We start from the raw sequence: 16,006 nt of genomic DNA, 5'->3' as shown, positions 1-16,006 counted from the left end.
CAGGTTATTATTAGTTATCTAATTTATGCATATACATGTATACAGGTCAATCCCAATCTCCCAACTCATCCCACCACCACCACCCCATAGCTTCCCCCACTTGGTGTCCATACGTTTGTTCTCTACCTCTGTGTCTCTATTTCTGCCCTGCAAACCGGTTCATCTGTACCATTTTTCTAGATTCCATATATATGCATTAATATACAATATTTGTTTTTCTGTTTCTGACTTACTTCACTCTGTATGACAGTCTCTAGATCCATCGACGTCTCTACAAAAGACGCAGTTTCATTCCTTTGTATGGCTGAGTAATATTCCATTTTATATATGTACCACATCTTTATCCATTCGTCTGTCTGTGGGCATTTAGGTTGCTTCCATTACCTGGCTATTGTAAATAGTGCTGCAATGAACATTGTGGTGAATGTGTCTTTGATTTATGGGTTCCTCTGGGTATCTGTCCAGAAGTGGGATTGCTGGATCATATGGTAATTCTATTTTTAGATTTTTAAGGAACCTCCATACTGTTCTCCATAGTGACTGTATCAATTTCCATTCCCACCAATGGTGGAAGAGGGTTCCTTTTGTCCACACCCTCCCCAGCATTTGTTGTTTGTAGATTTTCTGATGATGCCCATTCTAACAGGTGTGAGGTGATACCTCATTGTAGTTTTGATTTGCATTTCTCTAACAATTAGTGATGTTGAGCAGCTTTTCATGTGCGTCTTGTCCATCTCTGCTTCTTCTCTGAAGAAATGCCTATTTAGATCTTCTACCCATTTTTCTATTGGGTTGTTTGTTTTTTTAATATTAAGCTGCATGAGCTGTTTATATATATTGGAGATTAAACCTTTGTCCATTGATTCGTTTGCAAATATTTTCTCCCATTCTGAGGGGTGCCTTTTTCCATTCCCGTAGTTTAGCAAAAAAAAGAAAGAAAGAAAAAGAAGCAGAACAGAGATGTGCATAAAATATGCCTCTTGAAACTGTCGTTTTGAAATATCGACGTCTTTTAAAATTTTGGGTCGATATACGAACCCAGGATTTGTTTTCAGGGCAGGTGTCATTTACAGGCCTGCACTTATTTTGAATATCAACTGACCATTAGCGCTGGGCTTACAGCTGCTGTTGTGTGAAACGGCCACAAGGTGGCAGCAGTTCTCCTTTACCAAATCTGGTTACTAGGGCAACAGAGCCTCAATGGAAGTCGTGTTCTAGGTTGTAATTTCCAATGGAATGTGCCAGGAAAAAGCCCCTTAAGTTTGTCTCACGAATTCTTGTCCGTTTTTTTAATTTAATTTTTATTTCTGATCACAGCAAGTTTGATTACAATGTTTGGCTTGATGTAGATGTGCAAGATGTGGTTCTTTTGCACATCTACACATGTCTGTTCTTCCTGGGACCCTTTTTCCCTGTACGTTATGACAGAATGTTGAGTAGTCTTCTCTTGGTATTCCATAGGTGTTTGGTGATTATATATTTCGCCTGTGCTTGTCTATGTGTGTTAACCCCAATATCCTAATGTATCCAATCCTCACACCTTTCCAGTGGTGAACCATAAGTTTGTTTAATGAATCTGTGATTGCCCTTCTCTGTGGAAATATCTTCACTGGTATCAAGTTTTAGGTAACACCTATAAGTGATATCATACGATATGTGTCTTTCTCTTTCTGACTTACTACGAGTCACGTGATTACCTCTAGACTCATCTACGGTGCTGCAAATGGCATTGTGTCCTTTTCTTCCTCGGCTAATATTGTGTCTGTACATGTACCAGCTCTTCTTTGTCCACTCATCTGTTCATGGAGTTTTTGGTTGCTTCCATGTCATGGCTAGTGTAACGCTGTGGCAATGCACATTTACCTGCCTGTGTCTTTCCAATTCTGTCTTCTTAGGGTATAGGCCCAGGAGTGGGCCTGCTGGATCATATGGTAGCAAAATGTTTACCTTGTAGAGGCACCTCCATTCTGTTCTCATTAGTGGCTCTTACCAGGTTACGTGCCACTTAAAGTTTAAGGTTATGCTATTCTCCACAACACCTTCAGCATTTATTCTTTGTAGTATTTTTGTTGATGTTTATTCTGACTAGTGTGAGCTGACACCACTTTGTGGTTGGATTTTCATGCGTCTCATAATCCCTTGAAATTGAGCTTTCTCGCATGTCCTTATTTTCTTCAAACTGTGAGTACAGCTTACCTCTTCAAGTTGTTTTCGTGATGTATGTGTGACATTTAGAAATATTTTGGCCATTACCTCCCTCAAGACATTTTGAGGTCAGGTTTCATTTACAGCCCTCCAGTACTGGTGCATATGAAGTGACCCTTAGCACAGGTTTTAAAGCTGCTGTTGCAGGTAACGGCCAGAGGGCGGCAGCATTTCTGCTTTTCCGAATCTGGTAACTAGGGAAACAGACCATCCTGACAGTGGTGTTCCTAAGTTATATATTAGAGTGGAATGTGCCCCTAAAAGCTGATGTCTCCTTACTTATGTTTGCTTTATGAATTGAATTTATATTTTCCTTATTGGAGTCCTATTCCATTGTGTACATGGACCACTTCTTCTTTGTGCATTCCTCTGTTGATGGACATTTTCGTAGCTTCCAAGTATTGGCTATGTTAAATATTGCTGTAGTGCAGGATTGCCAGCCTGTGTATTTATTTTTCTGGCTGTACGTGGGCCTCTCATTGCCGTGGGCCCTCCCATTGCAGAGCACAGGCTCCGGACATGCAGGCCCAGCAGCCATAGCTCACGGGACCAGCCGCTCCACGGCATGTGGGATCTTCCGAAAGCGGGGCATGAACCCGTGTCCCCTGCATTGGCAGGCGGACTCTCAACCACTGCGCCACCAGTGAAGCCCAGCCTGTGTCTTTTTGATTCTCATCCTCTCAGGCGATAGGCCCAGCAGTGGGTATGCTTGATTGAATGGTAGCTCAGTATTTACCTTTCAAAGGCACCTCATTTTTGTTTTCATTACTGGCTCTTACAGTGTCCCACGTTGAACCCAGGGTAGGCATTTCTCCAAAACCCCTTCAGCATTTATTGTTTGCAGAATTTTTGCCGATGGCCATTCTGACTGGTGTGAGCTGATAGGTTTTTGTCATTTGGATTTGCATATCTTTAATTATTCCTAATGTTCACCCTTTTTCCATGCCTTTTTAAATTTCTTGTACAGAAAAACAGAAAAAAACGGAGAGTACAATTAACCTCTTGAAATAGTCTTCTTGGATGGTTGTCCTCTTTTGAATTTTTTGGTCAATTTTCGACGCCAGGATTGTTTTTGAGGGCAGGTGTCCTTCACAGGCCTGCAATGAGTGTGAATATTTAGTGACCATTAGCACTGGGTTTAAAGCTGCTGTTGTGGGAAATGGCCACAAGGTGGCGGTATTTCTCCATTCCCAAATCTGGTTACTAGGGCAGCAGAGCCTTTCTGGGACCAATGGAATACAGAAGAAGGCATCATTGAAGTCTCATACGGAAAACCATGTCGTGGTGGATGGTAGAATGACCAGCAGTGTGTAGGAATTAGGAACTACTGGATGTATATCCTCGGTGACTTCACTGACTGTCCTGACATCCTTTACCAGGTCCCCAGCAGCCCACGGGGCTGAAGTGGTCAGGGCAATGCCAGGTTATGGAGCTCACCTGCGCAACTACCCAGCAGCCCATGGGGCTCTCGTGGTCAGGCCCCTCCCAGGATATGGGGCTCACCTGGGCAGGTCCCCAGCAGCCCACGGGGCTCTCATGGTCAGGCCACTCCCAGGTTATGGAGCTCACCTGTGCAACTACCCAGCAGCCCATGGGGCTCTCGTGATCAGGCCCCTCCCAGGATACGTAGCTCCCGTGGGCAGGTAGGACAGCAGGGCTGGGAACAGAGGAATCGTGCACATAGCCCTCATTTCAGAGCACCCCAGATGGCCTGTCTCTCAGAGCTGACACAGAGCACGTCAGAGCAGGACTTGAACTAACAAACAGCATCTCCGACAGGTCTGTGACCCTGGGCGTCACTCTGTGCGGCCTCCCTCTGCCTGGTCTTCCAGAGACTTCCACTGCAGACGGGGCTCCAGGCCTCTGTCTCCACCCATCACCCCTCCTCTCCCTGACTCCTGGGTTCCTCTCATTAAGAGAGTGTCTTCTTGAAGTTGTCTCCCACTCATGGGCCAGATAAAATGTTTAGAAAACAAGCCAGAGCTGCAGCCCCTTGTCTATCCTGACTCTTAGGAGCCCACACCTGTTCCTTGGACCTGGCCGGTTCAGCGAGGTCCATTTTCTGCAATGTGAGCCCCTGAGGTTTGAGGATTGGCTGACCTGGGCAGCCTGACCCTGCCGGCCAGCCCTCCCCAGGTGTGCCTGTGTTGAGGTCAATATAAACACCACTCCAGGCAGCAAGAGGCACTGCAGGTATGCCTGACGCCATATTCTCTGCCCTGTCAGCAGTCTCGGGGCTGTGCTGGTGGAAGGGTGTGAGGGGCCACGGCTTTGTGGGTGGTCCGGTGTGAGTGGGGCTCTGCTGGAGATTCTGCAGGAGTTGCCAGGCTGCCACCTGCTAAAGAAGAGGATGTGTCACCCATACCTTCCGCTGGAATTTCTCCCCGGGCAGAGGTGAGGAAGGAAAAAAAGCAGTGGGGGCTGGGCCAGGAGGGGTATCTCAGGCAGGGAAATGGAAAGCTTCCAGAAGAGCGCCCGGAGCCAGGAGCATCCTGGCTGGCCTGCAGGCACCAAGTCGGCCTGCGTGCTGTCGCTGGTGTGGCTCCATGGCCCTTCCTCTAGGCTTTCAAGTCCTTGTACATATTCAGGTGTTTCACCTGGGAAGGGTGGGAAGAGTTCAGCAGCAGCTGGCCTGGGGCTCATCTCACGTTTACTCACAGACCCCTCGGCATGGTCCCCCAGCTTGGCAATGAGGACGTTCCTTGCGGGGGGCCTGCTGGCTGCATGGGAGATGATTCCCCACCTCTGACGAACTTCAGAATCGTTTACCACTGGAGCAAGTGCCCTGATAGCGTTTTCCTCTGTATAACTGGTGGGTTCTGTTTTTTTTTTTTTTTCTTTTTTGGTTCAAGGTAGATTTTATTTCTCTTTTATGTATTTATAGATATAAGCATGGAAATAATTCATTCCTATAAATACATCTGTGTGAAGGGAAGAACTTTTTTCTGTTTTATTTTTAAACTTTGTTTTTGGAAATTTTGAAATTTAATTTATTTTTTTTATACAGCAGGATATTATTAGTTATCTAATTTATGCATATACATGTATACAGGTCAATCCCAATCTCCCAACTCATCCCACCACCACCACCCCATAGCTTCCCCCACTTGGTGTCCATACGTTTGTTCTCTACCTCTGTGTCTCTATTTCTGCCCTGCAAACCGGTTCATCTGTACCATTTTCTAGATTCCATATATATGCATTAATATACAATATTTGTTTTTCTGTTTCTGACTTACTTCACTCTGTATGACAGTCTCTAGATCCATCGACGTCTCTACAAAAGACGCAGTTTCATTCCTTTGTATGGCTGAGTAATATTCCATTTTATATATGTACCACATCTTTATCCATTCGTCTGTCTGTGGGCATTTAGGTTGCTTCCATTACCTGGCTATTGTAAATAGTGCTGCAATGAACATTGTGGTGAATGTGTCTTTGATTTATGGGTTCCTCTGGGTATCTGTCCAGAAGTGGGATTGCTGGATCATATGGTAATTCTATTTTTAGATTTCTAAGGAACCTCCATACTGTTCTCCATAGTGACTGTATCAATTTCCATTCCCACCAATGGTGGAAGAGGGTTCCTTTTGTCCACACCCTCCCCAGCATTTGTTGTTTGTAGATTTTCTGATGATGCCCATTCTAACAGGTGTGAGGTGATACGTCATTGTAGTTTTGATTTGCATTTCTCTAACAATTAGTGATGTTGAGCAGCTTTTCATGTGCGTCTTGTCCATCTCTGCATCTTCTCTGAAGAAATGCCTATTTAGATCTTCTACCCATTTTTCTATTGGGTTGTTTGTTTTTTTAATATTAAGCTGCATGAGCTGTTTATATATATTGGAGATTAAACCTTTGTCCATTGATTCGTTTGCAAATATTTTCTCCCATTCTGAGGGGTGCCTTTTTCCATTCCCGTAGTTTAGCAAAAGAAAGAAAGAAAGAAAAAGAAGCAGAACAGAGATGTGCATAAAATATGCCTCTTGAAACTGTCGTTTTGAAATATCAACGTCTTTTAAAATTTTGGGTCGATATACGAACCCAGGATTTGTTTTCAGGGCAGGTGTCATTTACAGGCCTGCACTTATTTTGAATATCAACTGACCATTAGCGCTGGGCTTACAGCTGCTGTTGTGTGAAACGGCCACAAGGTGGCAGCAGTTCTCCTTTACCAAATCTGGTTACTAGGGCAACAGAGCCTCAATGGAAGTCGTGTTCTTGGTTGTAATTTCCAATGGAATGTGCCAGGAAAAAGCCCCTTAAGTTTGTCTCACGACTTCTTGTCCGTTTTGTTAATTTAATTTTTATTTCTGATCACAGCAAGTTTGATTACAATGTTTGGCTTGATGTAGATGTGCAAGATGTGGTTCTTTTGCACATCTACACATGTCTGTTCTTCCTGGGACCCTTTTTCCATGTACGTTATGACAGAATGTTGAGTAGTCTTCTCTTGGTATTCCATAGGTGTTTGGTGATTATATATTTCACCTGTGTTTGTCTATGTGTGTTAACCCCAATATCCTAATGTATCCAATCCTCACACCTTTCCAGTGGTGAACCATAAGTTTGTTTAATGAATCTGTGATTGCCCTTCTCTGTGGAAATATCTTCACTGGTATCAAGTTTTAGGTAACACCTATAAGTGATATCATAAGATATGTGTCTTTCTCTTTCTGACTTACTACGAGTCACGTGATTACCTCTAGACTCATCTACGGTGCTGCAAATGGCATTGTGTCCTTTTCTTCCTCGGCTAATATTGTGTCTGTACATGTACCAGCTCTTCTTTGTCCACTCATCTGTTCATGGAGTTTTTGGTTGCTTCCATGTCATGGCTAGTGTAATGCTGTGGCAATGCACATTTACCTGCCTGTGTCTTTCCAATTCTGTCTTCTTAGGGTATAGGCCCAGGAGTGGGCCTGCTGGATCATATGGTAGCAAAATGTTTACCTTGTAGAGGCACCTCCATTCTGTTCTCATTAGTGGCTCTTACCAGGTTACGTGCCACTTAAAGTTTAAGGTTATGCTATTCTCCACAACACCTTCAGCATTTATTCTTTGTAGTATTTTTGTTGATGTTTATTCTGACTAGTGTGAGCTGACACCACTTTGTGGTTGGATTTTCATGCGTCTCATAATCCCTTGAAATTGAGCTTTCTCGCATGTCCTTATTTTCTTCAAACTGTGAGTACAGCTTACCTCTTCAAGTTGTTTTCGTGATGTATGTGTGACATTTAGAAATATTTTGGCCATTACCTCCCTCAAGACATTTTGAGGTCAGGTTTCATTTACAGCCCTCCAGTACTGGTGCATATGAAGTGACCCTTAGCACAGGTTTTAAAGCTGCTGTTGCAGGTAACGGCCAGAGGGCGGCAGCATTTCTGCTTTTCCGAATCTGGTAACTAGGGAAACAGACCATCCTGACAGTGGTGTTCCTAAGTTATATATTAGAGTGGAATGTGCCCCTAAAAGCTGATGTCTCCTTACTTATGTTTGCTTTATGAATTGAATTTATATTTTCCTTATTGGAGTCCTATTCCATTGTGTACATGGACCACTTCTTCTTTGTGCATTCCTCTGTTGATGGACATTTTCGTAGCTTCCAAGTATTGGCTATGTTAAATATTGCTGTAGTGCAGGATTGCCAGCCTGTGTATTTATTTTTCTGGCTGTACGTGGGCCTCTCATTGCCGTGGGCCCTCCCATTGCAGAGCACAGGCTCCGGACATGCAGGCCCAGCAGCCATAGCTCACGGGACCAGCCGCTCCACGGCATGTGGGATCTTCCGAAAGCGGGGCATGAACCCGTGTCCCCTGCATTGGCAGGCGGACTCTCAACCACTGCGCCACCAGTGAAGCCCAGCCTGTGTCTTTTTGATTCTCATCCTCTCAGGCGATAGGCCCAGCAGTGGGTATGCTTGATTGAATGGTAGCTCAGTATTTACCTTTCAAAGGCACCTCATTTTTGTTTTCATTACTGGCTCTTACAATGTCCCACGTTGAACCCAGGGTAGGCATTTCTCCAAAACCCCTTCAGCATTTATTGTTTGCAGAATTTTTGCCGATGGCCATTCTGACTGGTGTGAGCTGATAGGTTTTTGTCATTTGGATTTGCATATCTTTAATTATTCCTAATGTTCACCCTTTTTCCATGCCTTTTTAAATTTCTTGTACAGAAAAACAGAAAAAAACGGAGAGTACAATTAACCTCTTGAAATAGTCTTCTTGGATGGTTGTCCTCTTTTGAATTTTTTGGTCAATTTTCGACGCCAGGATTGTTTTTGAGGGCAGGTGTCCTTCACAGGCCTGCAATGAGTGTGAATATTTAGTGACCATTAGCACTGGGTTTAAAGCTGCTGTTGTGGGAAATGGCCACAAGGTGGCGGTATTTCTCCATTCCCAAATCTGGTTACTAGGGCAGCAGAGCCTTTCTGGGACCAATGGAATACAGAAGAAGGCATCATTGAAGTCTCATACGGAAAACCATGTCGTGGTGGATGGTAGAATGACCAGCAGTGTGTAGGAATTAGGAACTACTGGATGTATATCCTCGGTGACTTCACTGACTGTCCTGACATCCTTTACCAGGTCCCCAGCAGCCCACGGGGCTGAAGTGGTCAGGGCAATGCCAGGTTATGGAGCTCACCTGCGCAACTACCCAGCAGCCCATGGGGCTCTCGTGGTCAGGCCCCTCCCAGGATATGGGGCTCACCTGGGCAGGTCCCCAGCAGCCCACGGGGCTCTCATGGTCAGGCCACTCCCAGGTTATGGAGCTCACCTGTGCAACTACCCAGCAGCCCATGGGGCTCTCGTGATCAGGCCCCTCCCAGGATACGTAGCTCCCGTGGGCAGGTAGGACAGCAGGGCTGGGAACAGAGGAATCGTGCACATAGCCCTCATTTCAGAGCACCCCAGATGGCCTGTCTCTCAGAGCTGACACAGAGCACGTCAGAGCAGGACTTGAACTAACAAACAGCATCTCCGACAGGTCTGTGACCCTGGGCGTCACTCTGTGCGGCCTCCCTCTGCCTGGTCTTCCAGAGACTTCCACTGCAGACGGGGCTCCAGGCCTCTGTCTCCACCCATCACCCCTCCTCTCCCTGACTCCTGGGTTCCTCTCATTAAGAGAGTGTCTTCTTGAAGTTGTCTCCCACTCATGGGCCAGATAAAATGTTTAGAAAACAAGCCGGACCTGCAGCCCCTTGTCTATCCTGACTCTTAGGAGCCCACACCTGTTCCTTGGACCTGGCCGGTTCAGCGAGGTCCATTTTCTGCAATGTGAGCCCCTGAGGTTTGAGGATTGGCTGACCTGGGCAGCCTGACCCTGCCGGCCAGCCCTCCCCAGGTGTGCCTGTGTTGAGGTCAATATAAACACCACCCCAGGCAGCAAGGGGCACTGCAGGTATGCCTGACGCCATATTCTCTGCCCTGTCAGCAGTCTCGGGGCTGTGCTGGTGGGAGGGTGTGAGGGGCCACGGCTTTGTGGGTGGTCCGGTGTGAGTGGGGCTCTGCTGGAGATTCTGCAGGAGTTGCCAGGCTGCCACCTGCTAAAGAAGAGGATGTGTCACCCATACCTTCCGCTGGAATTTCTCCCCGGGCAGAGGTGAGGAAGGAAAAAAAGCAGTGGGGGCTGGGCCAGGAGGGGTATCTCAGGCAGGGAAATGGAAAGCTTCCAGAAGAGCGCCCGGAGCCAGGAGCATCCTGGCTGGCCTGCAGGCACCAAGTCGGCCTGCGTGCTGTCGCTGGTGTGGCTCCATGGCCCTTCCTCTAGGCTTTCAAGTCCTTGTACATATTCAGGTGTTTCACCTGGGAAGGGTGGGAAGAGTTCAGCAGCAGCTGGCCTGGGGCTCATCTCACGTTTACTCACAGACCCCTCGGCATGGTCCCCCAGCTTGGCAATGAGGACGTTCCTTGCGGGGGGCCTGCTGGCTGCATGGGAGATGATTCCCCACCTCTGACGAACTTCAGAATCGTTTACCACTGGAGCAAGTGCCCTGATAGCGTTTTCCTCTGTATAACTGGTGGGTTCTGTTTTTTTTTTTTTTTTCTTTTTTGGTTCAAGGTAGATTTTATTTCTCTTTTATGTATTTATAGATATAAGCATGGAAATAATTCATTCCTATAAATACATCTGTGTGAAGGGAAGAACTTTTTTTCTGTTTTATTTTTAAACTTTGTTTTTGGAAATTTTGAAATTTAATTTATTTTTTTATACAGCAGGATATTATTAGTTATCTAATTTATGCATATACATGTATACAGGTCAATCCCAATCTCCCAACTCATCCCACCACCACCACCCCATAGCTTCCCCCACTTGGTGTCCATACGTTTGTTCTCTACCTCTGTGTCTCTATTTCTGCCCTGCAAACCGGTTCATCTGTACCATTTTCTAGATTCCATATATATGCATTAATATACAATATTTGTTTTTCTGTTTCTGACTTACTTCACTCTGTATGACAGTCTCTAGATCCATCGACGTCTCTACAAAAGACGCAGTTTCATTCCTTTGTATGGCTGAGTAATATTCCATTTTATATATGTACCACATCTTTATCCATTCGTCTGTCTGTGGGCATTTAGGTTGCTTCCATTACCTGGCTATTGTAAATAGTGCTGCAATGAACATTGTGGTGAATGTGTCTTTGATTTATGGGTTCCTCTGGGTATCTGTCCAGAAGTGGGATTGCTGGATCATATGGTAATTCTATTTTTAGATTTCTAAGGAACCTCCATACTGTTCTCCATAGTGACTGTATCAATTTCCATTCCCACCAATGGTGGAAGAGGGTTCCTTTTGTCCACACCCTCCCCAGCATTTGTTGTTTGTAGATTTTCTGATGATGCCCATTCTAACAGGTGTGAGGTGATACGTCATTGTAGTTTTGATTTGCATTTCTCTAACAATTAGTGATGTTGAGCAGCTTTTCATGTGCGTCTTGTCCATCTCTGCATCTTCTCTGAAGAAATGCCTATTTAGATCTTCTACCCATTTTTCTATTGGGTTGTTTGTTTTTTTAATATTAAGCTGCATGAGCTGTTTATATATATTGGAGATTAAACCTTTGTCCATTGATTCGTTTGCAAATATTTTCTCCCATTCTGAGGGGTGCCTTTTTCCATTCCCGTAGTTTAGCAAAAAAAAGAAAGAAAGAAAAAGAAGCAGAACAGAGATGTGCATAAAATATGCCTCTTGAAACTGTCGTTTTGAAATATCGACGTCTTTTAAAATTTTGGGTCGATATACGAACCCAGGATTTGTTTTCAGGGCAGGTGTCATTTACAGGCCTGCACTTATTTTGAATATCAACTGACCATTAGCGCTGGGCTTACAGCTGCTGTTGTGTGAAACGGCCACAAGGTGGCAGCAGTTCTCCTTTACCAAATCTGGTTACTAGGGCAACAGAGCCTCAATGGAAGTCGTGTTCTTGGTTGTAATTTCCAATGGAATGTGCCAGGAAAAAGCCCCTTAAGTTTGTCTCACGACTTCTTGTCCGTTTTGTTAATTTAATTTTTATTTCTGATCACAGTAAGTTTGATTACAATGTTTGGCTTGATGTAGATGTGCAAGATGTGGTTCTTTTGCACATCTACACATGTCTGTTCTTCCTGGGACCCTTTTTCCATGTACGTTATGACAGAATGTTGAGTAGTCTTCTCTTGGTATTCCATAGGTGTTTGGTGATTATATATTTCACCTGTGTTTGTCTATGTGTGTTAACCCCAATATCCTAATGTATCCAATCCTCACACCTTTCCAGTGGTGAACCATAAGTTTGTTTAATGAATCTGTGATTGCCCTTCTCTGTGGAAATATCTTCACTGGTATCAAGTTTTAGGTAACACCTATAAGTGATATCATACGATATGTGTCTTTCTCTTTCTGACTTACTACGAGTCACGTGATTACCTCTAGACTCATCTACGGTGCTGCAAATGGCATTGTGTCCTTTTCTTCCTCGGCTAATATTGTGTCTGTACATGTACCAGCTCTTCTTTGTCCACTCATCTGTTCATGGAGTTTTTGGTTGCTTCCATGTCATGGCTAGTGTAATGCTGTGGCAATGCACATTTACCTGCCTGTGTCTTTCCAATTCTGTCTTCTTAGGGTATAGGCCCAGGAGTGCGCCTGCTGGATCATATGGTAGCAAAATGTTTACCTTGTAGAGGCACCTCCATTCTGTTCTCATTAGTGGCTCTTACCAGGTTACGTGCCACTTAAAGTTTAAGGTTATGCTATTCTCCACAACACCTTCAGCATTTATTCTTTGTAGTATTTTTGTTGATGTTTATTCTGACTAGTGTGAGCTGACACCACTTTGTGGTTGGATTTTCATGCGTCTCATAATCCCTTGAAATTGAGCTTTCTCGCATGTCCTTATTTTCTTCAAACTGTGAGTACAGCTTACCTCTTCAAGTTGTTTTCGTGATGTATGTGTGACATTTAGAAATATTTTGGCCATTACCTCCCTGAAGACATTTTGAGGTCAGGTTTCATTTACAGCCCTCCAGTACTGGTGCATATGAAGTGACCCTTAGCACAGGTTTTAAAGCTGCTGTTGCAGGTAACGGCCAGAGGGCGGCAGCATTTCTGCTTTTCCGAATCTGGTAACTAGGGAAACAGACCATCCTGACAGTGGTGTTCCTAAGTTATATATTAGAGTGGAATGTGCCCCTAAAAGCTGATGTCTCCTTACTTATGTTTGCTTTATGAATTGAATTTATATTTTCCTTATTGGAGTCCTATTCCATTGTGTACATGGACCACTTCTTCTTTGTGCATTCCTCTGTTGATGGACATTTTCGTAGCTTCCAAGTATTGGCTATGTTAAATATTGCTGTAGTGCAGGATTGCCAGCCTGTGTATTTATTTTTCTGGCTGTACGTGGGCCTCTCATTGCCGTGGGCCCTCCCATTGCAGAGCACAGGCTCCGGACATGCAGGCCCAGCAGCCATAGCTCACGGGACCAGCCGCTCCACGGCATGTGGGATCTTCCGAAAGCGGGGCATGAACCCGTGTCCCCTGCATTGGCAGGCGGACTCTCAACCACTGCGCCACCAGTGAAGCCCAGCCTGTGTCTTTTTGATTCTCATCCTCTCAGGCGATAGGCCCAGCAGTGGGTATGCTTGATTGAATGGTAGCTCAGTATTTACCTTTCAAAGGCACCTCATTTTTGTTTTCATTACTGGCTCTTACAATGTCCCACGTTGAACCCAGGGTAGGCATTTCTCCAAAACCCCTTCAGCATTTATTGTTTGCAGAATTTTTGCCGATGGCCATTCTGACTGGTGTGAGCTGATAGGTTTTTGTCATTTGGATTTGCATATCTTTAATTATTCCTAATGTTCACCCTTTTTCCATGCCTTTTTAAATTTCTTGTACAGAAAAACAGAAAAAAACGGAGAGTACAATTAACCTCTTGAAATAGTCTTCTTGGATGGTTGTCCTCTTTTGAATTTTTTGGTCAATTTTCGACGCCAGGATTGTTTTTGAGGGCAGGTGTCATTCACAGGCCTGCAATGAGTGTGAATATTTAGTGACCATTAGCACTGGGTTTAAAGCTGCTGTTGTGGGAAATGGCCACAAGGTGGCGGTATTTCTCCATTCCCAAATCTGGTTACTAGGGCAGCAGAGCCTTTCTGGGACCAATGGAATACAGAAGAAGGCATCATTGAAGTCTCATACGGAAAACCATGTCGTGGTGGATGGTAGAATGACCAGCAGTGTGTAGGAATTAGGAACTACTGGATGTATATCCTCGGTGACTTCACTGACTGTCCTGACATCCTTTACCAGGTCCCCAGCAGCCCACGGGGCTGAAGTGGTCAGGGCAATGCCAGGTTATGGAGCTCACCTGCGCAACTACCCAGCAGCCCATGGGGCTCTCGTGGTCAGGCCCCTCCCAGGATATGGGGCTCACCTGGGCAGGTCCCCAGCAGCCCACGGGGCTCTCATGGTCAGGCCACTCCCAGGTTATGGAGCTCACCTGTGCAACTACCCAGCAGCCCATGGGGCTCTCGTGATCAGGCCCCTCCCAGGATACGTAGCTCCCGTGGGCAGGTAGGACAGCAGGGCTGGGAACAGAGGAATCGTGCACATAGCCCTCATTTCAGAGCACCCCAGATGGCCTGTCTCTCAGAGCTGACACAGAGCACGTCAGAGCAGGACTTGAACTAACAAACAGCATCTCCGACAGGTCTGTGACCCTGGGCGTCACTCTGTGCGGCCTCCCTCTGCCTGGTCTTCCAGAGACTTCCACTGCAGACGGGGCTCCAGGCCTCTGTCTCCACCCATCACCCCTCCTCTCCCTGACTCCTGGGTTCCTCTCATTAAGAGAGTGTCTTCTTGAAGTTGTCTCCCACTCATGGGCCAGATAAAATGTTTAGAAAACAAGCCGGACCTGCAGCCCCTTGTCTATCCTGACTCTTAGGAGCCCACACCTGTTCCTTGGACCTGGCCGGTTCAGCGAGGTCCATTTTCTGCAATGTGAGCCCCTGAGGTTTGAGGATTGGCTGACCTGGGCAGCCTGACCCTGCCGGCCAGCCCTGCCCAGGTGTGCCTGTGTTGAGGTCATTATAAACACCACCCCAGGCAGCAAGAGGCACTGCAGGTATGCCTGACGCCATATTCTCTGCCCTGTCAGCAGTCTCGGGGCTGTGCTGGTGGGAGGGTGTGAGGGGCCACGGCTTTGTGGGTGGTCCGGTGTGAGTGGGGCTCTGCTGGAGATTCTGCAGGAGTTGCCAGGCTGCCACCTGCTAAAGAAGAGGATGTGTCACCCATACCTTCCGCTGGAATTTCTCCCCGGGCAGAGGTGAGGAAGGAAAAAAAGCAGTGGGGGCTGGGCCAGGAGGGGTATCTCAGGAAGGGAAATCGAAAGCTTCCAGAAGAGCGCCCAGAGCCAGGAGCATCCTGGCTGGCCTGCAGGCACCAAGTCGGCCTGCGTGCTGTCGCTGGTGTGGCTCCATGGCCCTTCCTCTAGGCTTTCAAGTCCTTGTACATATTCAGGTGTTTCACCTGGGAAGGGTGGGAAGAGTTCAGCAGCAGCTGGCCTGGGGCTCATCTCACGTTTACTCACAGACCCCTCGGCATGGTCCCCCAGCTTGGCAATGAGGACGTTCCTTGCGGGGGGCCTGCTGGCTGCATGGGAGATGATTCCCCACCTCTGACGAACTTCAGAATCGTTTACCACTAGAGCAAGTGCCCTGATAGCGTTTTCCTCTGTATAACTGGTGGGTTCTGTTTTTTTTTTTTTCTTTTTTGGTTCAAGGTAGATTTTATTTCTCTTTTATGTATTTATAGATATAAGCATGGAAATAATTCATTCCTATAAATACATCTGTGTGAAGGGAAGAACTTTTTTCTGTTTTATTTTTAAACTTTGTTTTTGGAAATTTTGAAATTTAATTTATTTTTTTTATACAGCAGGATATTATTAGTTATCTAATTTATGCATATACATGTATACAGGTCAATCCCAATCTCCCAACTCATCCCACCACCACCACCCCATAGCTTCCCCCACTTGGTGTCCATACGTTTGTTCTCTACCTCTGTGTCTCTATTTCTGCCCTGCAAACCGGTTCATCTGTAGCATTTTCTAGATTCCATATATATGCATTAATATACAATATTTGTTTTTCTGTTTCTGACTTACTTCACTCTGTATGACAGTCTCTAGATCCATCGACGTCTCTACAAAAGACGCAGTTTCATTCCTTTGTATGGCTGAGTAATATTCCATTTTATATATGTACCACATCTTTATCCATTCGTCTGTCTGTGGGCATTTAGGTTG

This window comes from Mesoplodon mirus, assembly GCF_964341445.2.
Source record: "Mesoplodon mirus genome assembly, chromosome: 8".
NCBI lineage: Eukaryota > Metazoa > Chordata > Mammalia > Artiodactyla > Ziphiidae > Mesoplodon > Mesoplodon mirus.
Note: the sequence above shows the minus strand (reverse complement) of the source record.